Source organism: Gopherus flavomarginatus, chromosome 8, assembly GCF_025201925.1.
Source record: "Gopherus flavomarginatus isolate rGopFla2 chromosome 8, rGopFla2.mat.asm, whole genome shotgun sequence".
NCBI classification, from domain to species: domain Eukaryota; kingdom Metazoa; phylum Chordata; order Testudines; family Testudinidae; genus Gopherus; species Gopherus flavomarginatus.
In genome coordinates, this window is record NC_066624.1 from 76,839,724 (window position 1) to 76,865,846 (window position 26,123).

At 40.0% G+C, this 26,123-nt stretch overlaps 2 protein-coding genes across 9 annotated transcripts in view; both read left to right on the forward strand.

The window, feature by feature from the left end:
• MOGAT1 (monoacylglycerol O-acyltransferase 1) overlaps window positions 1-8,165 on the forward strand; it is a 65,039-nt gene extending 56,874 nt beyond the window's left edge. For both annotated transcript variants that reach the window (XR_007775783.1, XM_050964114.1), the window contains exon 7: window positions 7,695-8,165. The gene's annotated coding sequence lies outside the window, so the exon portion shown is untranslated. The remainder of the gene's footprint in view (window positions 1-7,694) is intronic.
• Window positions 8,166-25,578: 17,413 nt separating this feature from the next.
• Window positions 25,579-26,123, forward strand: part of ACSL3 (acyl-CoA synthetase long chain family member 3) — a 113,622-nt gene continuing 113,077 nt past the window's right edge. For 4 of the 7 annotated variants that reach the window (XR_007775780.1, XR_007775781.1, XM_050964031.1 and 1 more), the window contains exon 1: window positions 25,690-25,840. The gene's annotated coding sequence lies outside the window, so the exon portion shown is untranslated. Of the gene's footprint in view, window positions 25,841-26,123 lie in introns of all 7 variants that reach the window. The other 3 variants (XM_050964037.1, XM_050964032.1, XM_050964033.1) reach the window with 3 other exon arrangements.

The window sequence follows — 26,123 nt, forward strand, 5'->3', positions numbered from 1 at the left end:
GTTGACTTTCAATAAGTCTTGGAGCTCTGGATAAGTTCCAGAAGCTTGGAAGAAAGCTATTGTTGTGCCAATTTTTAAAAAGGGTAAATGGGATGACCTGGATAATTATAGGCCTGTCAGCTTGACATCAATCCCAGACAAGAAAATGGAGCGGTTGACATGGGACTCAATTAATAAAGAATTATAGGAGGGTAATATAATTAATGCAAATCGACATGAGCTTAAGGACAATAGATCCTGTCTAACTAACTTAATATCTTTTCTGAAGGAGATTACAAATGTGGCTGATAAGGATGATAGTGTGATAGTGGACATAATATACTTGCACTTCTGTAAGGTGTTTGACTTAATACCACACAACATTTTGATTAAAAAACTAGAATGATATAGAATGAACTTGGTATACATTAAATGGATTAAAAACTGGCTAACTGAGAGGTCTCAACATATTGTAAATGGAGAACGGTCATCAAGTGGGTGTGTTTCCAGTGCAGTCCTGTAGGGATTGGTTCTTGGCCCTACACTTTTTCATATTTTTATCAATGACCCGGAAGAAAACATAAAATTCATCACTGATAAACTTTGCAGAGGACACACAAATTGGGGGAGTGGTAAATAATGAAGAGGACAGGTCACTGATTCAGTGCAATATGGTTCGCTTTCTACACTGGGTGAAAGCAAACAAAATATATTTTAATATGGCCATGCATAAATGTACTCACCTAGGAACAAAAACTGCAAGCCATACTTACAGACTGGAGGACCCTATCCTGGGAAGCAGTGACTGTGAAAAGATTTGGGGGTCAGAGTGGATAATCAGCTGAATATGAGCTCCCAGTGTGACAATGTGGCCAAAAGAGCTAACATAATCCTTGGAAGCATAAACAGGGGAATCTCATGTAGGAGTAGAGAGATTATTTTACCTCTGTATTTGGCCTTGGTGCAACTGCTGTTGCAATACTGTGTCCAGTTCTCGTGCTCACAGTTCAAGAAAGTTATTAATAAACTGGATAGTTCAGAGAGGAGCCACAAGAATGATTAAAGGATTTCAAAACATGACTTATAATAATGGACTAAAAGAACTCAAGCTATTTATCTTAACAAAGAGTAGGTTAAGGATTGACTTGATTACGTCTATAAGTGTCTACATGGGGAACACATTTAATAATGGACTCTTCAATCTAGCAGAAAAAGGTAACATGGTAACAACATGAGCCAATGGCTGGAAGTTGAAACTAGACATATCCAGACTAGAAATAAGGTGTACATTTTTGACGGTGAGGGTAATTAACCGTTGGAGCAATTTACAAAAGGTCGTGGTGGATTCTTCATCAGTGACAATTTTTAAATCAAGATTGTATGTTTCTCTAAAAGATAAGCATTAGGAATTATGTGGGGAAGTTCTATGGCCTGTGTTATACAGGTGATCAGATTAGATGATCACAATGGTCCCTGCTGGCCTTGGAATCTATGAATCTGAGCACCTAACGGTCCCCAGTGTTATCTCCCCTTTAGAAATCATGCATCAGAATGAACATTTGGATGGAATGGCCAAGCCATTGAAATCAATGCCTGGTGTTGTAAGAGTGGAAAGCAGCTGGACAGCTGTGTTTTTAATCTATTACATTAAAAATGAAAATTGTTTGGAGTACAATGTAACCCTGCCCCTGACATAGTTAGTGTGCTCCACCCCATCGCCACCTGCTGCAAGACATTACATGCTTATTTTCTCACTAGTTCTAACTGTATATATGATTTTTTTCTGGCTCCTTTAAACTGCAGTGCAGAGTCCAAGTGAAAACTGCATACTTGCTATTGTCTAGACTTGTAACTCAGTTGCTAGAACCTGTGGAGAGCTCCATATAATTTAATCTTGCCTTCTATCATGAAAGCATAAAAGGTATAAAGGTGTGTTTTTAAAGTAGCATGGCTCAATCCCAGCAAAATTCCAACACTGTTATTTTCTCCTTGGTATTGTGAGTTTAGAGGGCTTTTAATTAAAACTCAGGGAGGAAAATATGGCCATGTCTACACTTACCAGGGATGGACGCTGCTGTGATCGATGCAATGGTAATTGATTTAGCAGGTCTAGTGAAATCAACTGCAGAGCGCTCTCTGGTCAACTCCGGTACTCCACCAGAATGAGAGAAGTAAGGTAAGTAAGATGCTCTCCCATTGACTCAGTGCAGTGTAGACACCACAGTAAGTCAGCCTAAGCTAAGTTGACTCTAGCTATGTTATTCACATAGCTGGAGTAGCGTAACTTAGGTCTACTTAGCCCAGTAGTGTAGACAAGGCCTACGCGCCAGTTGTGGGTTCTCTAGAAATGCAGCATTTTGAGATGTCAGACTCTGGAATGGTAATGTTAAAATAGCATGCATAGGATTGGATATAACATTATATTTTAGTCTATGGCACGATTTTTCAACTTTCCTCTTTTAACACATTTAAAAAATTTAAAAAGCCACAAAAGTTGGAGCATATTTCTGGGCTCTCTTCATGCTTGAAATGAGGTTTTCAGCTGTCTCTTTACATTTTGGTAGTGATCTACAGCTGAAAATGATCATATATGGGGGATATAATTAAGCTCCTGAGCCTGCAAAGACTTTTGCAACTTTATATGCATGTGAATAGTCCAACTGATATATGATAAAGAATGGAATCTTGATCTAGTTTCTGTTCTCAAACCAATTTTAGAGCTTTTGATTAATGAGTTTTTATAAGATACCTTGATTCCACCCAGTTTATTGCTTGAAAGTAATACCTTAAAATAATCTGAGTGCAGCAGGAAAATATTTATCTTCAAGTCTGAATTAGTAATAATAAATTGTTTTATTTCTAAGATTAAAAATTAATCAGCCAAAGGTGTGGAAACAACTATCATTGATCTTGGCTTAGTTGCATCTTTTTAATATGAATGAATGTACTAGTGTCCCAAGGGTACCTCTACTTAAATAACGAGTGGAGCTGGGTGAAACTTCACTATGAAACACAAAACTACTTGAAACTCCCCTGGTTTGGGGTTTCATTACAAACTTGAAATTCAGTCCAAGTTCCTCAAAAAGTTCATGAACCTGGCTCCAAGCACATTTGGACAAATGAATGGTTTTGCAGAAAGAATTCAAGATGAGGCTGAATTGGAACTCCCCATCCAACCCTTTGAGCTTTGTGAAAGTGCAGATCTGGATCCTAGCTTCATGGCTAGTTGAATATGTGAGTTGTTTTGCAAACCAGGTGAATGGCAGCAGTTTCAGGTGGATGGGTCATTACACAAACTAAAAACTATTTCCCCATGCTAATTTTCACCCTACTGTTACTCACATCTTCTTGTCAATTGTTTGAAATGGGCCATCCTGCTGATAATACTTAATTAATTAGTCTCATTAGAATTGGTATGGCAACCCCCATTTTTTCATGTTCTCCATATATATATATATATGTCTTTCTGCTATATTTTCCACTGCATGCATCTGGTGAAGTGGGTTTTAGCCCATGAAAGCTTATGCCCAAATAAATTTGTTAGTCTCTAAGGTGCCACAAATACTCCTTGATCTTTTTGATTTCTTGGGGATCATTCCACTCAAATCAAAGACTGAGAATAAAGTTTGCATGAACCCCTGTGATCCAAAACCACCAATTTATAGACAATCTTAATTCTACAAAATCTTATGAAACAGCAATTTTAGATTCCGGACCATAAAGCTACAATGAAGCTGAACAGTTCTATCCTGGATGTAAATAAGATCTCTTACATTCAGAAAGGTGTGTCAGCCCTGGATCTGAACTTCGTCAAGTATGGAGGTGTCTGGATCTGGGGTGAAATCCTGGCCTCATTGAAGTTATTAGCAAAGCTCTTATTGATTTCACTGGGGAGATGACTTCACCCATGGTGTTTTAATTCAGCTCTGTAAAAAGGAAAGCCCAGCTTCAAATTATGGTTCTATATTTCAGCAGAGGTCAGAGATGTACAGCCCTACCTGTACTTACAATATAAACCTACATTGGTGTAGCTGAGTGTAGCATTTGGCCTGCTGACTTCAGTGGAAGTTTTCTTGAATTAGGGATGAGAAAAATGTAAGGACTTTGGGATTTGATCCCATAGTAAATGCAATATGTAAACTTCTTGGTCTTATGTACAATAACATTTTTACAGTCTATTTATGTACCTCAGGCCTTATCGACACTGGGTTTGTAGTCACTGTTTTAGTTACGCTGTGTCTGTATAGACATGCTGCAATGATGGAAATGATGACCAGTGAAACTTACTCTGATTTAAATAGTGTGTGTGTGTGTGTGTGTGTGTGTGTGTAGGTGGAGAATTAATGTAGATGGGGAAGATTGTAGAGCTCTTACTCATACTGGTGAGTACTTACTTGGAGAAGTAGTCCCAGGCAGATGATACAGAGAATGGGGTGAGTCATCCATCCTCGGTAAAAATGTTGATCATTATAATAAACAGAACAATGTCTGAAAATGAACTTCTTACTCCCTCAGGATTTGATATTTAGGTCTTGAAACAGTCCCACATTCTGAATTTTTTTATTAGGCAAAACTACTGAAGATAATGGGAGTTTTGATTGATTAAGAACTACAGAATTTAGCCTGTAGTTAGTATGTGTCATTTATAGTGGAACTTGCAGGAGAAGGGAAATGTTGAGTATGACACCCTTTGGCCTCATCTAATAGTTCTCTGTTTAAATATAACTTCTGAATTTCTATCTTTGGGGGCAGCAATACCTTCACTCTGTGAACAGCAAGACCCCCAAAGAAAAATATTCTTCTGCCAGTGCTGGCTACAAGTCTCAGAAAGCCAGGAACTTATTTCTGTGAACAAATCAAAGGCCTATTATCCCATCCTCTCAACCATCCACTGAATGAATGAACAAAAACCAACAGCAAGAGCTGTTCTGAGCCAACAAGAGTTAAAGAGCTAGCATCAGTTGGTAACCCTTCTTCCTTCTAATTTCAGCCCTAGCAATCTGTCGCCCAAGCAGGGGAGAATTGAATAACAGGGTTAAAGGGAAGAAGATATAGTTATTTAGACTTGATAATTAAGCCTGTTATGAATGAGAGTTATTATTATAATTAGTATTGATGAACATGAGTATGAAACAAATGGGGCACTGCGGTATTTTTAAAAGCATCACACTTCCTGCACATGCAGGCTTCCTCTCCAGTTCAGCAGATGCATGGCTAGTTCTTATAGCCTTCTTGGGACATTTCAACCCACAGTTCAAGTAAAAATAGAAGGAAGTGGTGTGTGTGACAGGAAAAGGGAATTATTAATTTGACACCATCGTAAGTGTTTATGTTGCGATGCTTTGCTTCAACCCAGACCAGTGAGAGATTGTGTTGCCATCTGCCTTGCATCTTTGGGTGCCTTAAATGCCATGCTAATACGACTCATAGCCTGGACACCAACAGCTTGCCTACAAACATGCAGGTCACACCCTGGCTTTCACCACCCAGTTACTGTTTGCAGCATGACCCCAGCACCCACCCAGTCCTGAAATTGTCTGCGAGCAGTGTCCAGCCCTCTTCTGGAACCCACTCAGATTATAGTCAGTTTGTTGCTCCTTTAAAGAGACAACACATTACAGTTTGTTGGCTTAACTGGGGTTAATACACCCTTCCCTTCAATCAGTGCACTGAACTGGTTTATATTAAAAGTGAAACAAGTTTATTTAACAAAAGGACATAGGATTAAGTGACACCAAGTATAAGGAATTAAGATAGAAAGGATTAGAAGCAAACAAAAGTAAAAATATATTTCTTAGACTAAACCCTGATCTAACAAATTAAACTCTCTTCTGCAAAGAAGTGTTTTCAACCAAGTCTCTTTTCCAGCATGGCTCACCAGACTTTCTGGCCAGGACCCTCTGCAGATCTCAGTGCTTGGTTCCTTTGTCTCTTCAGGTGAAGGATGCCAAAATGGCTTTTTCTCTCTGTTTACATCTTCCCCAAATTCCCTGACCCTGCTTCAAGAGGCAGGAAGGTTTCCCATGGGTACTGTCTGCAATCACCATCAAGATTACTAGGTAGTGTTCTTTCCCTATGTGCTCTCCTTATGGCTTTGTTTGCCTTGTATGTAAATGTGTTTTAATTTGTCTTTGATCACATCTTGCCTAATTTACACTGGAAACCCATTCAAGCAGGCAGAACTACATTCCCTTGTTTGGAACAGGTGTGGCTTAGGCACTGTTTGACAAATGCATTTTAAAAACATATTTGCAGCATATTTCAAAATAGTCCTTTGTGAACTGACCATGCATACATCATGTCAGAATCTTAATGAAGATCTACACAGTTTATTCTAACTTAGTGGGTCATTAGTTTTCCAATGATATATTACATGCCACCTTTTGGGTATATGTCATGACAACAGTGTGTCGGAGTGCACTGAATATGCCAGGTCTGATAAGAGGTGCTGACACAGAGCAGGGAACCACTAATGGGCATCTGTGTCACAGATGTATAAAGATACATGACATGACTGATGAAGACGATGAGTCAATATGTATTAGTGAAAGCTTGTTTTAGTTTTACAGTACCACAAGTGTGCATGAGGCCTTACAGATGTATAAAGATATTTCCCCTGGCCAGAAAGAGTTTACAATCTAAGGCTACTCTCCTGCAAATAGATATATAGGCATGAACCTTTATTCCCATTTTAACTGCATTGGCACATCTATTTGCAGGATCAAGGTCCAGGTCACACATAATACAAGTGATACAGATTAACAAAGGGAAGAAGGAGGGGAAAGAGAATAAGGGTTACACCAGTAAGGTCAAATGGATGCTGTGGTTAAATTACAAAAGCATCCAGATCCTCCCACATTTCATAAAGTTGTTTATGATTGTCATAATGTGTTTTGCAATGGTTGAAATGTGTAGAGAAAATGCTGGGAGGAGAGAAGTAATAGAATTCATGTGAGTTAAAGAGGAGAGGGAGATGGAGAGGGAGAAACTGAATGGAAGGAGTACGGGACAGAAGGGATGTGATGCAAGGTGAGCAGAAAAGAGTACAGTAGGCAGCAAAAGTCTTGCTGGTAGGTGAAATGGAGGTGCTGGCTGGAGTGGAAGAAGACAGGAATTGTGAATCTGGGCCTTGAGCTAAAAGAGGGGTCTGTACACACACAAAGTATGGGTCCAAGGGTGGGCCCACCATCTGAGAATGCTGGAGGAACAGGAAACAGCTTTGATGGGCAGAAGTCAGGACCTCCATGGGCATGTTTGTGTGTGTGTAGTGGATCCTATAGCTGGATTGGATCCAGGCCCCGTTTAGTCTTGATCTGTCACTGGATGCTGGGGCTGCCAGAAATCCTGTGTCCTTGGGCAGCTTGTGCTGCTGGTGCGAGGAAGAAGGAGAATAGGGCAAGCAGGCTTGGCTCTCTTTTCTAGTCCCTTGCTGTTGCTGGAAAATAGTAGAGTGACATCAGTGACACATGTCTGGGAAGAACAGAAGTGTATAGTGACAACATTCCAGGCAAGATGGTGTGCAACTATCATTCCAGACTGTAAAGAAATCCAGAGTAAAGGTAGGGGTCCTGATTTTCAGTTCATTCACACTTGTGTAAGTTAAGAGTAAATCCAATGAGGTCAATGGAGTCACATTGATGTAAAACTGCTGTAAGTGAGACTAAAATCAAGCCTAACAGCTGTAAGATAAAATAACATTATTATGTGTATTGCAGGACTGCCTAAGAGCCCTAGTCATGGACCAGGCCCCCACAAGGCTAAGTGCTGTACAAATGGAGAACAAAAAGATGATCTTCTCTGCCACAACAAGCTTGCAAACTAAGTAGAAGCTTACAATCTAAATAGGCCCCTTTCTACTGATTGATACCCTTCAGACCAGCTAGTGTTCTTGGCATTTGAATTTATTCTACATCAAGAGTTAAGTAACTAAATTATCACTCAACCATCCTCCATTCACTAAGCTATTACAGAGACTCATTGAGGAGGAAGAAGCATCTTACAGCCATGTTTTCTTCCAGCTGAAATGTGATGCAAGCCGATGACTTAAGGGAAGAAGATGTACTTTACCAACTCCTGAATACTGAATTTCCTAGGTGTGTCCAGTTCTTGGAATATAACTACATGTTACTCTCATGTGCCATAATCACAGTTTCATCCTCATGCCTATTCATTCATTGGCCTCTCTCTCCTGGCATGTGTTTTGTGCATATGTTTTTAAAGGACAGTTTGTATGAAATACAGTCCTTCCTTTTTCAAATTGTCAATTGAAGTGATACTATTCCTACGTTTTCATTGGGCTATAGTATTCTTCACTTCCTCTCCTAGGCTGTTGTGTAATGTTGGTATGTGTTGTTCCACAGCTGCCATGACTGGAATGACTGAATTTTAAGTGTGTTTGAACTCCCTGGCCCTGTAAATAAAGATTGCCTCCTGAGAACAGCATAACCAACCCCAAACATTCAAAAAGTCGTGAGTCAAGCCCAAGAAGATGAAATTTTGGATTTTTAAAATATGTTTTCTGGTTTCTGTAAGATTTGTTTTTGAGCTTTTCGCCGCAACAACTTAATCTCTGTTTTCAGATTTAAAGAAAGTATCTCATACTCACCTGGCTCCGAAGCTGGTGCTTTAGGAAAAACACCTATTCTCACAAGACTCAAGATAAAATCATGTGAGCTGGCAACATTGTGAGAGGTGCCCTTCAGTGACACTTGAGGAAACTCAGCACCTTGCAGGATCAGGCCTTTAGGATCCTTAAAGATGAAAGATGCTATATGTAAATGCCAGATATTATTTTTACTAACATGAAATGGTGACAGGAGTTAACCTGTACCATGATGAAAGCTATTCTACAAACATTTGGGTAAAGCATAGCTCATCAAAGCCTGTCTTTGAAAAAATAAGATTGTAAGTTGGAGTTTCTATCATTCTAAAATAACTGCTATTTTCATGGTTTAAGTGCCATCTGTTTAATTAATTGTTACTTCCAGTGAAGTAGGCTGTGAAACAGCTGGGTGAAGAAATACATAAACCTAAAAGAATTTGTATATTAATGTCATTCTTGTCTGTTCTTAAATATTTTGAGAAAAAGGGAATTTACTCATCACATGTGCTTGTAAACTCAGCCAGGAGTTGAATTTGGACCAGGGAGTAATGGTACTCTTCTAACCATAACATACATAAACTGCATCCATTTGGGACAACAAAGTAAGACTGTGCTCTCTGTTGACTGTATAGCTGTTCAAAATATGATTGTGTATTCCCCCTGTACTACACTGGTTTCTTCATGACTAGGATTAAAAATAACTGGTGGTAAACTATAGTTAGAATAAACTGTGTAGATCTTCATAATATGATACTTTTCCACCTTTCTTCATATTTTGATGATCACTGAAATTGTTAGCAATGTTGATACTTAAAGTTTCATCATTAGCATCTGAGATGGTATCCACTGAAATGAACAGGCATTTCATATCTCAGAACTATTGTTTCAGACTCTCTGTAAACTCAGGCAAATTGCTGTATTGGTTACACTTGGCTCAAATTTTCAAAATTTTTTTTGCAGCCATAACAGCCAAAGATCTGTGGATGTGGTTTTTTTGGTTTTGTTTTTTAGATTCTGGAGAACTGAAGGCAGCCTCAGAGAGGGTGGGGTGGTATGCTACATCAACATGACTCCCCAAAATTTGAGTCTTTATCTCAGCAGCTGTTGGCAGTGTGGATGCTTAGTGAAGAAGTCTATGAAAACAGTAATGAAACTTTTAAAGTTGTGAACATTAAGATATTTATACACAGAGTTACAAGGGGGATGTTATACACATAAGAACAGCCATACTGGGTCAGACCAAGCCATGCTGTATCTAAACACAGAATGTTGCAACACCTTTATCATTTAAATCACAACTGCCTTCAATTTTAATGCCTTTTCTCAAATATTGGGTGATAATGTCAGCATATAATGATCATACAAAAGTGCTCTCTGCACATTTTACTGCAGGTTAAACAAAAAAGGCCTTTTATGAGTCTTGTGTTTGAATCTAGATTCTCTATTTTGTCCATATATTTCCTATTTGTCTTGGTACCATAAGCATTCAGTTCTATATTTTGCAGTGTTCTCTGACATATCTTATAATATTAAATAGAATGGTACAATTTTGAAGTCTATTTAAATGTGCTAGTACTTGATTCAACGTTATACTCTCTCGCAAGTTTTTAACTTAAGATCCTCGCTTTAATATTACATTGAGATGCTCTGAGAAGTCATTGAATTGAAGTTACTCATTTATCAGGCTGAGAAAAATCCTAGTTACTAGCAATGCAATATTCCAGTGGTAGGCAACCTATGGCATGGGTGTCGAAGGTGGCATGCGATCTGATTTTCAGTGGCACTTACACTGCACGGGTCCTGGCCGCCTGTGTAGGGGGCTCTGCATTTTAATTTAATTTTAAATGAAGCTTCTTAAACGTTTTAAAAACCTTATTTACTATACATACAACAATAGTTTAGTTATATATTATAGACCTTCTAAAAACATTAAAATGTATTACCAGCATGCGAAACCTTAAATTAGAGTGAATAAAAGAAGACTTGGCACACCACTTCTGAAAGGTTGCCGACTCCTGCAATATTCGATTGTCTATGATGTTTCTGATACAGGTTTTCAGCTTTCCAAGTGGATATATCCTCCAGTCAGTACATAAATGTCAGTCCTATTAACGTTAGCTAGGAGTAACATGGGAGTCATTCATGCTTGTCACAGTAGTAAGGCTTGTATTGTCTGTATTATATAACCACTACAGGGCAATATAATCTCACATTTGAGCAGTACTGAAATTCTATCAGTGTGCAAAAGAGGTTGTTGGAAGACAGACTAACAGTATTAAATTTATCCTATTGTGTGTATGCATCTAACGTTAATCTGCAAACCAATAAAAGCAACGAAATTGTTAACTTATTAGTCACATCCACTGCCAAAATTCATGTACACAGTCTGCTTACTATTTTGCTACTGCTTACCCAGTATATCCCTAAAATAATAGTGCTTTCAGTGGTTTGATGTACAAAGGTACTTAAAGGGAATAAAGCAACAAGCTCTTGCCCATTGTAAAGTAGCTGCAGGCAATATAGTAGTCGTCAGCATGGTCTATGAAGGCGCAGTCAGGACCAGAGGCCTGGGTCCCGTTCTCAGTTCTTCCACAGATTCACTGTGGGATCTTGGGGAAAAGAATATTAGCTTTTCGTTTTCCATCTAGAGAAAGGGGATCATTATAACTATCCTCCTTCATAAAAGACATTGACAGCCACAGAGAAAAGCATTATCTCAGAACATACAATTATTTGTATTCTTTACACAAGCTTTTCCATCACTTTAGTCTAAAGGGCATCCAAATGTTCTTTGTAAACTTGTTTCTTTTGTAACAAGCCAGTGATATGGGATGAGTGATTAAAATGATTTGTTTGTTGCTTCAAATGTGAAACTAGATTTAAGTTGTAGGATTTAGTCCCATATTCAAAATCAATTTAGTGAATGTTTTCATAGTCCAATCTCGAATAAATGAATTATCGGGATGCGTCTACCAACGGCGCCTGATTCTTGCTCTGAAACTGTAGAACATAGAACTGATGTGTGTGGGGAAAAAAAGAACTAGATAAGTCCATGGAGGATGGCTATTAACCAGTATGGGCAGGAATGCACCACCATGCTCTGACTGTCCTAGCCTCTGTTTCCCAGAAGTTGGTAATGGGCGACAGCAGATGGATCACTTGATTACCTGTTCTGTTCATTCCCTCTGAAGCACCTGGCATTGGCCACTGTCAGAAGACAGGACACTGGGCTAGATGGACCATTGATCTGACCCAGTATGGCTGTTCTTATGTTAAAAATGCTAGATTAAAAGTGGCAAAGGTAAAGGCAAAGGACTTTATCACAAATGCTTTATTTATTCAAAATGTGTAGAGTATTTGGTATCTGTGACCTAAGGCACCCCGGTATTCTCTCCCTACACACTACTGCAATAATATTTGTACAACATATGCCTTGTGAAATACCATATGAAAGCTTAATAACTCTCTGGTTATTAATATAATTGTAAAATGCACAAGTTGACATATGTTAAGTTATGAATTTCTTCTGTATGAAGTTACTAGAACATGTTTAAGACAAGACAGCCTAGCCCAGATAAAGGTGATGAACAGGTCTGTCCTAAACAAAGGAATGTGGGTTTACCTCACTTTACATATTAGCTGCAAGCAAAGTTCTCAAGCTAAACCAGCAGAGGTTGTCCTGAGCCAGAACTCAAGAGACTGAGAATTAACATAGCTCATGCGCCTCAAAGAGACACAGGAGACTGAATCCTTAGGACTCATTTCTGACTTGCAAAACAGATTCCCTTTGGGAATATAATGAACAGAGAAAGACTCTATCTTGCTCCTTCACCTTAAGGAGATAAAGAAACCAAGCGATTTGATCTCTGTGTTGGGTCCTGGTCAGGCTGGCCAGTAAAAAGCTGGAAAGGGGACTGTAGGTGAGAGAAACCATCTTAAACAAAAACTATATCTTGCTAGATTAAGTTTTAGATTCTTATAGATGTGTTTTCGCTTATGCCTGTAACCATTTCTACCTTTATCTGTTTTATTTGGTGCCACTTAATCCATGTTCTTTTGTTAATACACTTGTTTAACTTTTACTGTAAACAAATTCAGCACTGTGTTTGAAGGGGAGGGTGTGGTTAACCTAGTTAAAATAATAAACTGTTATGTACTGACTTTTTAACAGAACAGCAAATTTAATATCTTCTGTGAATGCACAGTTGTAGGGGCTGTGCATTGCAGAGAAACATCTCTAAGAAGCTTTGGGGCTGTAGCTTACTGATTGTTACCTGCTGGGCTATGTCTGGGTTGGGAGAGCCTTGAGCAATTTACTGGTAAGCAAGATAGAGTGGTGCGGCAGGGAGCTGACACACAGTTTAACCTCCAGCATAGCTCTTCTCTGGAAAGCAGCATGTGTGGCTATAATAGTCTTGATCATAGTCACTTCCTACTTCTTCTGGGGATGCTTTACAAGTATCCCAAGTACTGGAAATCTATAAAGTAAGAAAGAAACTGATAAGGAGGTGAATTTCCCCCCTAAATTAGACTGCCTTTATCTTGAATGGGCTTTAGATCATACCCTTCATAATTATTTCCTCTGGTATTTTCCATTACATACTTTTTTTGAGAGAGCGCACGAGAGAGAACCAGACAGACACCCCTTGAGGATTTAAACTGTTATGAAATTTCAAGTTTTATAACCATAATGATTTGTGAGCCAGTCAAAAAGTTTATATTAATACCTCTGATAATGGGAATCTTTCCCTTCAGCAACTTTACATAAGCCAAACTATGTAGAATAATCTGACATATCAGGTATGTTAAAAGACAACTGTTGTATACTTGCACTGTGAGTTGCTCTGGCACTATGTGGTTTCCACCTCTCTAGGAAGGGCTATTTTAAAATCAGTTGCACTGGGTGCCTGCATATCTTGTGGTTGAGCTGTTGGGCTTTCTCACAGTAAGTCTAGATTAAATTAATCAAATGAAAAACAGTACAAGATCTCAGTGCCTAACTGAAAGAGCTTTTAGAGTATGATCCAGCTCTAACTGAACTCCAGTGGGAATTTTTCTATTGACTTCAGTGGGAGCTGGAACAGGCCACCTATGAAATTTGTTAAAATGTATATCACATGTAAAGCTGTTTCCATAGAGAAACCATAAATGAGCATGAAACTGAATTGCCCTCTAATTTTTAGAGATAATCCCTCTACAAAGGCAGGTCCAAATCCTACTGAAGTCTTTCAATTGACTTTAATGGGCTTTGGATCAGGTCCCAACTATGATGCAGATGGGGTGGAAGAAAGCTTCAAGTGCCTGTGCTGGTGCTGTTGATAGAGGACTTCAGGTCTCATACAAAGGCAACACATTTATTTAAATATTAAAAAAACTTAAAAATAAGAAGTTGCATGTAGTCCAATAAAAGCAAGGAAATGGTTAACTTTTTTGGTTTATCTGTTGCCAATAGTGGGGATCATTATTCAAAATCTGATATTTGCGAATGGATTAAGTCTGGTGCCTAAGTGTCATTTCTGTGTCAGCCTCCTGCCTGACAAGGAGAGAGGAGGAGAGAGACAAGAAGAAATTGGTTATAAAATACTTGTGTGGCTCTCTCCCTTTCCCATATTTTTAGTTATTCAGTTCAAGTCTTATAAAAACCCAACCTGTGGAACAGGATTTATGACATACTTCTTAAAGCATTTTCATGGCAGGCATTCCAGGCTTTTGGGTGTTACTAGTTGTGCTGTCCAGTGAAGTGGGAAATTATTGTTGTTCAGCCTGAGGATTTGGGAGTTAGGAAATTAGATGAGAAAGGTGGAAGAGTGAAATTTAGGAATAATAACTTGCTTACACGTATAGAAAAGGGAGGTTTATGCATGGGAAGGAGGGCGTCACTTTGTACTTTCTATACATGAACTACAGAGGCTGTTCTAATATATTGGAAGTTTTGTTCCAAAATCATTAATTTCTCTCTATCTGCACCTGGCACAGCCAAAAAAACAAGTATTATACCAATTTCTAGTTTTATGTTGATTCTTTTCCATACCAAATAATTAAAGCCAATATTTCAAATCTGAGTATATTTTTAGTGACCTGCTAGTTCAGGACTTCTACCATTTTCCCCAACTTTATAGGAAAATCCATTTTAGCCTTCACAGAAAACTGGCAATTTTCAAGCCAAACCAATTTTTTTTTAATAGTCAAAGTTATAAAGGGCTAAAAATCAGGCTGGGACTTGAAAACGATCTCCATCACAAAACAGAGAACACAGCTGAATCATGACAGGGAAGTCATATTATTTTCCAGGAACATCTTCACCATAATCAGAGGTTCATCAGAACTACAATTTGCACATTCTGATGCTTTGAAAAATTTCAAGACTTTCATTCTACTTCACTATATACTCATTTTCACAATGTCCTAATTCACTGTAAATGGTTTCCACTCTTTTATATCTGATAATACAGCTTTATATCTGAGATCTGGGTTAGAGCTTGTCACTTCCAAAGTGTCTATATTGTTAGCCACTTCTCCTTCTCTCTAGAGAGGAAATGCATTCATTTATCCCCTTTACTGTGACATAGCTTGTTGACTTGGCTTCAGGTCCTAAATTTTCTTTGTGCTCATGAGTATCACACCTAGTATAATTTAAGTCTGAGGAGGAGTCTTAACTAACCTGTTAGATGTAAATGTCTGAAGGAGTTTCCTAAACGTAGTGTTGACGCCTCACTTGAAAAAGAGTTTCCTGAGAACTGTGGTTTATTACAGGTTTACAATTGACTTTTCTTTCTATTACAAGTTGGAATGAAGCAGATATATCACAACTGTAGGTTGTCTGCATAAAGCTGTAAGATACAGAGGCCAAGTTTTCCAAAAGAGTTAAATTCATACCTTGATACCTGATTAACTGGTGTGATTTTCAGAAGTGCTGAGGACCCAGTGTGTCACGGTGATTTACACTGTTGAAAAATAACCTATTTATTTAGGAGATCAGCTTTAGGCTTCTACTTTGGAAAGTCTTGGTAAGGATTGTTTGATTCCAGATTTAAGTCATATAAACTATTTTTATTTTAGGAAAACACCTCAGAGTAGTTAGGTAAATAAAAACCCATAACAAAACATTGAAAGCTCAATCAGCTTTCACTTTACTATGGCGGGAAAGGTTTTCTTGGTTAGTTATAACCAACTTTTTTGTACATAACAAACACAATTATGTCTCCGTCTCTGTATATAATACTATTACCATACCTTGCCATTTTTATCTGGTCAAAAGTCCAGCAAAGAACAAGGTTGCCCAGGAACATAAAAACATAAAACTGCCATATTGGGTCAGACCAGTGGCCAGTACCAGAGCTTCAGGGGGAGTGTACAGGACAGGACAATTTTGGAGAGATCAACCTGTCTTCCTCTATCAGCTTCTGGCAGTCAGAGGTTTAGTGTCACTCCGAGCATGGGATTGCATCCCTGAACATCTTGGCTAATAACCATTGATGGACCTCCTCCATGAACTTATCTACTTCTTTTTTGAACCCAGTTGTAATTCTGGCCAACACAACACCCCATGGCAATGAGTTCCAGAGGTTAATTGTGCGAAGAAGTACTTCTTGTTTGCATTAAATGTGCTGCCTATTAATTTCATCAGGTGACCCCTTTCTTTTTTGTATCATGCAAAGCGGTGCTTTGTACCTTTTTCTCTAGGAATAGGTGGGTTTAGGTGTGTTCTGGGGGAAGGTATGTCTCCAACTCTGCCTCATTCTCCAATATATAAATGGCAAATCAACAGCTATCTAATAGACCTAACTAGAATTCTCTGGCATGTGATGAACTCAGGACCAGTTACCCTCAATCCCATCAATGGGACACTTTCCTTCTCTAAAGCAGGCCAGTTGGCACTATGTCAGACAGACGATAACACACACCATTCATTCAGGACTTCATCCCCTACCCCATCACACAAAGGCATCTTCTATCTGACAAATTTTAGTCAGATTTTCAGGATGGGCATACAACAGAAACGTCTTTGTCCAGAGACTGTCACTATTGCCTTCTCTGTGCAGACACTGGTCAATGTTCATGTTTGATGCCTTTGATTCTTCTTTTGCTTTTGATGGTATCGACCAAACTATAAAGTTGGATTGGTTTAATAGCTATTTGAGGCTTTCATGCAAAATGTTCCGAACAGTTTTACATCCTATTTTTAATGCCACCTCCCATTTCCTTTGGTGACAAAATTTCTGATAATATGGCAACATTCCATGTTGTGCTTTTCAGGTTTTTATTGTAGTCCCCAACCTATTTAGAATATATATACTTCCATTGGGTAGATATTTCAGTCTCTTTGGGTTATACTAGTATACTATACATACTATTGTTATACAGATGGCATTCTGATTTATTTGCATTAGTCTGGCAATATATCTGTGGTATTAGAGACTATGAGATGAATTTAAGGAACCTAAAGAACTTTTAAGTACTTAAACATTATCAAAACTGAACTCTTCCTTTTTGGTGCCAAGTGATTATTAAATTCTGCACTTAGCCATTGATCACCTTATCACAAATCTCATGATGTCTTTCTCTGTCAAAAATAAAAGGGTGTGATTAGCCTGAGTCCTATGTTAGAATATGTGGAAAGTATTACTAAATATTATAGTAAATACTGAATTGGTTTGGGCATATTGCCAGAATGTTTCATTTTCTCTAAATCATACTTGGAGATTCATTCATTCGTTCGTTTATTTGCAGACAAAAAACTTCTTTCCCAAACAAACAAGCAAGCAAAGTAGTTGAATTTATATTTCACTGTTGACCAGCTAACAAACTGTATTACTTCCTTTATAAAAAATTCTATACTTAAACAAACAACCTCTCTCTCCCTTTAAATAACAACATTCCTGGAAATGAAGAAGTTCAGGAATTCAGCTTGTCCCTGCTGCCATAATTCTTCATTCTCTTTCATCCCAATTGATTTATACCACACACTCAGTATTAGCTTTGCCCCCTAAAATTTGCAAAAGGACATGCAAAATTTAAAATGCCAAATTATTAGAACATTATTGGAAATGGACCCCTTGCATAAGAATGGGATTTTATAATAGGGTGATTGTTTAAATGAAAACTTCATAGGAGTCTGATTGTGTATGTATGTGTAGACATTTGAGAAAGCTGATGCTTTTGAATCTCAAGAAATCTGACACCTCTGCTTTTAAAATGTTTACTTAGTATGTGTTACATTTTTTTAAGCTTTTTTTGTTGTGGTGCTATGAGACATTATATGAGCAATGCTCCAACATTTGTATTGTCCAGTTATCCAGTGAGTCATATAGTAAGATTGCTAATAGCAGTCATTTTCCCTTCAGAAGTTTTCAGGGTTATTAAAAATCCTATCCAGGCTTGAAGCTTAGCCCTACTCAACCCAGCCCATTCTTAGTTGTCTGTTATTTCAAATGATATCATCACCATGCTCTACATGCCTTCTGCCAATTGCAATTTTAGTTATTATTTACTTTCTTAAAGTACTTAATTTTGTTTAACTATGTCCCTCATTGGATTTTTACTTAAGGGCTCATATATGAGCAGCCCTGATGTTTGGATTTCTATTTAGTTCTAACTGTAGAACTCTCTCTATATCAAGATATAGCAGACTCTGCTCATAATGAATTAGTTGAGAGCTCCTCATGTGTATTCTCCCATTCACAGAGTCTGTTTCATAATGTGGCTCCTGGTTTCATAATGCGGCTCCTGGTTTTACTTTTTGTGTGTACAGTGTATTAATGTAGAGCTGGCCAAATTATTTGTAACAAATAGTATTTGTTATATTGTCCCTTTTTCTGGAGAGTGAGTTGTTTGCTTACTGATCCTGACTTTCTTTAAACGTATTTGTTGTTTGTAAGTACTCAGGATAATTTTCAATCTAAGAATATTCACGAGCTATTAGCTATTCATTATTCATGTTCTGTGGTTGGTCACTCAAGTCACAAGGCATTGTTTTTGCTCCTCGACTGGATGGCTGAAACTTTTTATAACAGGAAATAAGAATAGTGAAAAATGCTCTTCTAAAACAAATTTTCCAATAGATGAATATTTGTGCTAAAATTTATGCAACTTTTGGGATTTATGAACATTTTCACAAATATCCCTTGATTGCCTGAATACTCAAGAATAATATAAGAGCTGCACTCACTCTCTTCATTTGCAAGATCATGTTCATCTTTGGTTTATAATAATATTGTGCTAATACTTAGTTTGTCATCCAGCTCTGATCATCTCTCATTGTTTTCTTGCTAAGTTTGTGAAGAAAGGTAAGTTTCAGAGTTTCCTCAAAGTAGTAGTACATATCTCTTGTACATCTGAGATTTTTAAGTATAAATAAGATTATCAATTATTTTAAATATTAGTAATTCTGTTTACTACAAATATAACAAATTCCCAGTTTTTTATGTTGGTTTCCTTATGAATATTCAGCATAGAACCATTATATCATACAGTGAAAATGTCCAAGGTTATTCAACACATTTAAAACTTAACAAAAACTTTAGTTCTGACCAAAATACCAGGTATTTTCCCCTTTATATTAATATTTTCCAATGATGAAAAAGAAAAATTGACATCACAAAGGAACAATAATTTAGGTATCAGTATATATAGTAATCTTTTCATGATACAATATAATCCCAATTTTGTTCTCATTTATATAGAGAAACTCCCACCTCCTGGTACTTGAAATCATTGATGCCAGGGAAATGAATCACAAATATTCTAAGTAACTATTTCATCTAGCTGTACATGGAAATAAGTTTGCCTCTTGTGGTAGTATTAACAGCTGATACACTTCCTATGAATGTGAAAAAAAATTCCACAAGTCTATAGCAGCATCTTTCAATAAATCTTAATCCAAGATTTCATGGTCCATATAGTCCATATTTAATCTAAATGGACTGATAGTATGAGCTGTACATAAAAGGAAATAGTTTGTCTAAATCCATTATAAGTCTTCACACTTCTTAATGTAATCCCTCAGACAGCAAAGTAACAAGCTGACTAATCATTAGGGTCTGATAACACATATGGTATAAAATGAACACTTCCATTCTAAGGCCCAGAGCTCAGTTGCCACTTGGTGCAGCAGAGAGAGGGGAAGCTGGTTACTGTCTCTGATTCTCTGGGCAGATCTGCACAGTCTGCAGGATGCTTTCCAAGTTAGGAACATTTCTGATGTTTTAGCAAAGGGAAGCCCAACTGCCTTTGTCAGGGGCGGCTCTAGGAATTTTGCCGCCCCAAGCACGGCAGGCAGGCTGCCTTCCGCGGCTTGCCTGCGGGAGGTCCGCTGAAGCTGCGGGACCAGTGGACCCTCTGCAGACAAGCTGTGGAGGGCAGCTTGCCTGCCGCCCTCGCGGCGCTGGCAGAGCGCCCCCCGTGGCTTGTCGCCCCAAGCACGCGCTTGGCATGCTGGGGCTTGGAGCTGCCCCTGGCCTTTGTCCTGAGAAACCTAAAAACTCCCCATTTACCTCTCCAATCCTTAAACTCTGTGTAATCAAGCAGTGGACCGACAGGCTGACACGTGGGTTTGAACCCTTCATCCTAGATGAGGACCTGGTCATGCATTTCTCATCTCCAGGCTGCATTGTATTTGAAGGTGACTGTGAAGATGACGCACTGGCTTCAGCTGGTACAGAAAGTGGCTGTTCACCTTCCGCTTAACTCAAGTCCCCGTGAACACATCAGGCCTGTGCTCAAGTCCTTCCGCTGTCTTCCAATCAGCGTGTGATGCCCATGTAAGGCCTGGGTCCTAATTTGCAAAGCAATCAATAACTTCCAGAGGAGATCAGGTCAGCTCAGAGTCTTACCATCGTTAGGAAACACTGCAAAGCCTTTCTTTTTTAGAGGAAGTGGTGCCGCCACAAGTGACACTCACATTTTGAACATGCTTTTTATTCTACTGTCCTCCTCACTAAAGAAAAGAGAAGCTACTCCAAGCAAAGTTCAAACCCCATACAATGAGAAGTGGCAGACTCCATGAAGTCCACTAGGGATCTTGCTACATGGAAGGTGTTCAGACACTACAGTAATGGACAACAGTATAAAACTCTTACATAAAAAGTCATGTGGAGAGTGAAATCACAGTTAACATTTTCCCTTTCTTGAGCTGATTACTTTGTATAACCCAAGGAACTGAACAAAGGTCTCTTCCAGATTTCATGTATCAATCTTTTAGGCTGCTTAGTGATGGGATTGTTAAAATAAGCAGGCAGTGCATTTTAGCCATAAGAATAATTGCCTTAAAACAACACAGGGTATGTCGACACAGAGATAAAAGGCCTACAGCGTGGCTGTAGCTAGAGCGGGTCACCTCTCTCAGCCTCCCAGGTCTTGGCCTGTGGAGCTCAAAAACTGCTGTGTAGATGTTCGGGCTCGGGCCTGAATGTCTACACAGTGATTTTTAACCCTGCATCCTGAGCCTCAGAGGCTGAAGCAGCTGATCCAGGCCAACCACTGTTTTTTTTTTTTTTATCACTGTGAAGATGTACCCAAAGAGATCTAGTGCTTTTTTGGCTGCAGAACTTTGCCCATTCTCCATAAAAGTATCATGAACTTCCAAAGAGGTTCCTGAGCTGCAGGGGGAGTTAATTTAAGTTCCTATAGAAATCCATTTCAAACACACTGCAGATTTTTTTTTAATACAGATGTCTGAAATTTTGTGTGCATGCACAGTTTGTACCAGGTAATCTTTCTGATCAAATGTTGGACTGAGTTAGGAACATAGCAATTGCCAGAATGCATTGATTGTAGTCCATCTTGTTCAGTAATCTGTCTCCAACAGTGACCAACATCAAATGCTTCACAGGACAGTGCAAGAAACCTCACATTAGGCAGATCTGAGATAATCTAACTCCTACATTAGGTGTCCTTTTAATCCCTGTTAGTTAGAGATTGGTTTAAACCCTGAAGTATGAGTATCCTAAAATTTAACATTAACTAAGTCTAGGTATTATTGATGTGTAGTTCCTTTTTGAATCTTACTAAGTTTTCAGCCTCAGTGTGCTGGACAGCCTTTGTGGGATGTAAAGGCTGCTTCATAATGGATGCCTGCCAGGCATGAGGTCCTGCACATGAGAAGATTTGGTCTGGGTTGGATTCTCTGATCACTGTTCTGAAAGCAATCTATACCCAACTATAGTATCTATTCTGAGTCTCTGGATTCTGTGTTAGGAGTGCAAATTGATCAGAGTATTGCAGTTGTGTAGAGTGGAACTTTGGCTAGTTTTGCTATCTCACTCCCTTCAATTCTACAGAAAGCAGAGATTGCTTAGTACAGTTTGTGCATGCACACAAAATTCTGTTGAATGGAGTCCAAATAAAGCCAATGAGAGCTTTGAGTACTCAGCATATCTGGAAATCGGGCCCTAAATTACTAAAGTTTCTCAGACTTGCTTTTCTGGAGAGGTAATCTTTAGAAATCCTGATATTGCCATATTGTATGAGGAAAAATTAATAAATGCATTGTCCTGAGGAGTTTCCATTTAGAGTGGAGATGGGTCTATGACACAAAGTTTGCGTTTGGATTTCAAAGTTGAGGCAAGTTTAGATCCCGCAAGTTAGTTCAGCCTTTTATAAAGATGTGGACAAGAAACAAACTTTAGAATGAGATCCAGATTTGGAGTAAAAAATTCACTCTCTCTTTCCTAAGGAAATAGTAGTTTTAAAATCCAGGGGGTTGGGTCAGGGCCATTTCTAATTCCAAGTTAGGAGTCCTACGAGTCTTTGGAACAGAGTCTCTCACTCAGCGTAGTGCATCTTTACACAATGCCTACTCAATCTGTGGAACTCATTGCCAGGGGATATTGTGAAGGTCAAATCTATAACAGGGTTGAAAAAGAATTTGATAAATTCATGGTGGATAGGACCATCAATGGCATCAATTAACCAAGATGGTCAGGGATGCAACCCCATGCTCTGGGCATCCTGAGTCTCTGACTGCCAGAAGCTGGGACTGAACGACAGAGGAGGGATCACACAATGAGTACTTGTTCTGTTCATTCTCTCTGAAGCACCTGGCAGAAGTAGGCTTGCAAACTGTCTAATCACACGAACCCAAACACCCTTGCCCTACCCTTTGGCTCTGGGAGGGGGATTAGGGTTGGAGCAAGAGGTTGGGGAGTGGAAGGGGGTGAGGGCTCTGGCTGGTCGGCACTTACCTCAGTTGGCTCCTGGTCGGTGGCATGGTGGCTCCATGCCTGCTCTGGCCCCATGCCACTCCTGGAAGTGGCCGGCACTTCCCTGCAGCCCCTGGGGAGGGACAGGGGGCTCCGTGCGCTGCCCTGCCTACAAGCACCACCCCAGCAGCTCCCATTGGCCGCAGTTCCCAGCCAATGGGAGCTGCAGAGTCACACTTGGGGCAGGGGCAGGGGCAGTGCACTGAGACCTGCTGTCCCCCACCTCCCCAGGGGCTGCAGGGATGTGTTGGCTGCTTCTGGAAGCAGCGCTGGGCCAGGGCAGGCAGGAAGCCTGCCTTAGCACTGCTGTGCTGCCGGACTTTTAGTGGCCTAAAATCTCCCAGTTTGATTTCAGTAGCCTCTGGGAGATAAAGCCCAATTCTGGGAAACTCACGGCAAAACCGGGAGGGTTGGCAACACTAGTCGGAGGACAGGATCCTAGGCTAGGTGGACCATTGGTCTGACCCAGCGTGGCTATTCTTCTGTTATAGCATTGCTTACAGAACACTCATAGGTAAGCACAAGAATATTGGGATTCATTCTGTCATCCACACACCAACTATAATAATGCAGGAGACACTCTCCCTTGCTGATTGCAGTCTGAACCCTGTGAAGTCTTGTCTTGTTTACATAAAATAGCTATTGTTGATTCATCCTGGAACTGTCCTTTGCCTTATTGAAGTGAAATTTAAAAGACCAGGAGTTCAAACCAGAGAGTTCATCACAACTCTGAATTCTCTCCTTTGTATTCACATCCTATCTATTGTCTTTAATTTGGCATGTGCAGGATAGAGGACTCTGGAGATCTGTTGTTGGTGGCCCATACCCCGATTGGGGTGACGGGCATGAGTGAGTGAGTGAGTTGTTGAAACAAGTGAATCCCTTAGCGGAATGTCACTTCAACTCCCTCCTTCTGAAATGATTAATTTTTTTTCCTTCCTTTGGACAAGAGGGTGACTGGTTCTTCCATTTCCAGGCACACAGCTTTTTATTGTTCCTTTTTCTTATCCCCATGAGAATAGAACTCTTGAATTTTAATCTAATATTGTGATATTATCTATATTGCTGCTATCACCTGTATTGGCCTGTGATCCTTCATGCTGCTTATAGCTCACAAATCTCCCCTATACTATTTCCATCTTGCAGTATTTTTCTCCCTTTCTGAAGGAGATTCATATAATTACAAGGACACCTCCACAAATCACATATGTCAGAAGAAGGAAATCATGAAGTAGGCAGACCAAGCCAAGTTATGAGTCTTTCTGGCGCCTATAAGTCACAGGAGAGAACAGGAACATTCCTCTCAGATCATCTAAGATTAAAGAGTCCTTGTACTCTGAGAAGACAGGAATACTAGATCAGGGTACTAGGATCATTTCAGCTGTTTGGCGTGGACTGTGCCCGGCTAAAAATTAATAGGAGCAACCAAAAAAAATGGAGAAAGTGTCCTAAGATGAAGTGATTCTCTCTCTATCTCTCCACACTTACCGCTTTTAAGTAAGTATTTTGAAATAAGATGTTCGTATTATAGTGTATGCATGCCGTAGAAGTTAAAAAAAGCATTCTGCTTCATTTTGTGTTCTTCTGATTGCAACCTTGTTGCACTGATACTTATTTTCAAATAGCACAGCATCTGTAAACACAAAATGAATCTCCCTAATTTAAAATGTTGCTCCTTCCTTAAATTAGCTAAAATGACACAGTTTAACTGTTTGTATACTTGGAGGTTTTTACAGCAGTTAGCATATGGGTTTACAAACTGATTTGGGATTATACTAGTATGTAAACTGGAAAATTATGCTACCCTGCCTGGCTCCCTGAGAACGAAGGGCTACGAGGTGCAGATGGACCCTCTGATCGTCGGAGCCCTGGGCACCTGGGACTCCTGCAATGAGCATGTGCTGTGGACCTGCGGGATCGGCGATGCTACACAAGGCTCACGCGGCGCCTCATGGTTTCAGACACCATCCGATGATCTAAAGACATCTACATTGAACACATCATTGGCTGCCAACAATATCAGGAGGCATGAGCTGGAGCAACATCCTGCATCGACTACAAGAAAGGGAACAAGAGACGTTATCTGTTGGACCACATGAACTGGAACTATAAACTCACTGAACGTTAAATCTCACCAAATGAGAGTCAATGCATCCTCATCATCGGACCCACTCATTATACTCTACACCTGAACATAGCCATTATATGAACAACATACCTCATATCTCAACATCTGTACTTTGACTTGTTAACCTTTTACCCCCAATTGGGAATATTGCAGATTATGTATTCCTTATGCCATCTGATCTTAAACCAAATTTTGCACCTCTTGATCCTCTGTACGTTATTCCCTGATAACCAGATAACTAGGCTTTAACTCTGTACCGTTCACTTTTTTTAAAAAAAAAAATCTTAATAAAATTTTTAAATCTGGAAATAAATAATGTTTATATTGCAGTATTAAATGAGGGAGGCTGACTGCAAGGCAATAGTTCTTTAGGTAATTATTTACACAATGTGCAGTAACATATTTGCCTAATACATGACACAGTTAACATCATTTGCATAATAAATTACTGCATGGTGACTGTTACTTGTAGCACGTTGTCAGTGAAAATCAGTTACTCGCACTCCCAGCCCCGCTACATCCTATTTCCTCGTTCCAGCCCCCGCCCCGACTGTGGAGCGCTGCCCTGCGCACTGTAGAGCCTGACCCCGGCAGCGAACGCCCTGTAGTAACCCCTGTGCAGCTCGCGCGCTCCCCTCCTCTGCGTGGCAGCCGTTTACAACGTTACAGAGCCGGCCCCTCGCGCGCCACCCCGCTCCGGCCAATCACTGAGCGCCGCTCATGAATGTGGAATAAGGATGCTCCGCAACTGCGTTGGCTGGTGCGAGGTGCGTGCGGTGAGGGGGAGCTAAGCGGGGTCTGGACTGGCTCCGCGGTGCCGGTACGCGGGGCTGCGGGGGGGTGGGTAGCGAAGGCAGCCGGCTGCCATTGTGGGCACAGACCCTAGGCTGGACCCCTGCGTCGCGGCCTGGACACCGGATCCGGCAAGGCGCGGTGAGAGCGGCCGGGAGCTGCTGTTTTGCTTGGGTGCATTTGCGCTAGCGGGGAGAGACAGGGGTGAGTTGGTGGGAGGGGACTTGTTGGGGGGGGGGCGACGATGCTGGGTGTGGGTGTGTGCGTGGGGGCTCCAGGCGGTGGGGGGGGAGACAGGGGTGAGTTGGTGGGAGGGGACTTGTTTTGGGGGGGCAACGATGCTGGGTGTGTGTGTATGTGTGTGTGGGGGCTCCAGGTCGGGTGGAGACGGGTGAATTGGGGAGGCGACGATGCTGGGTGTGAG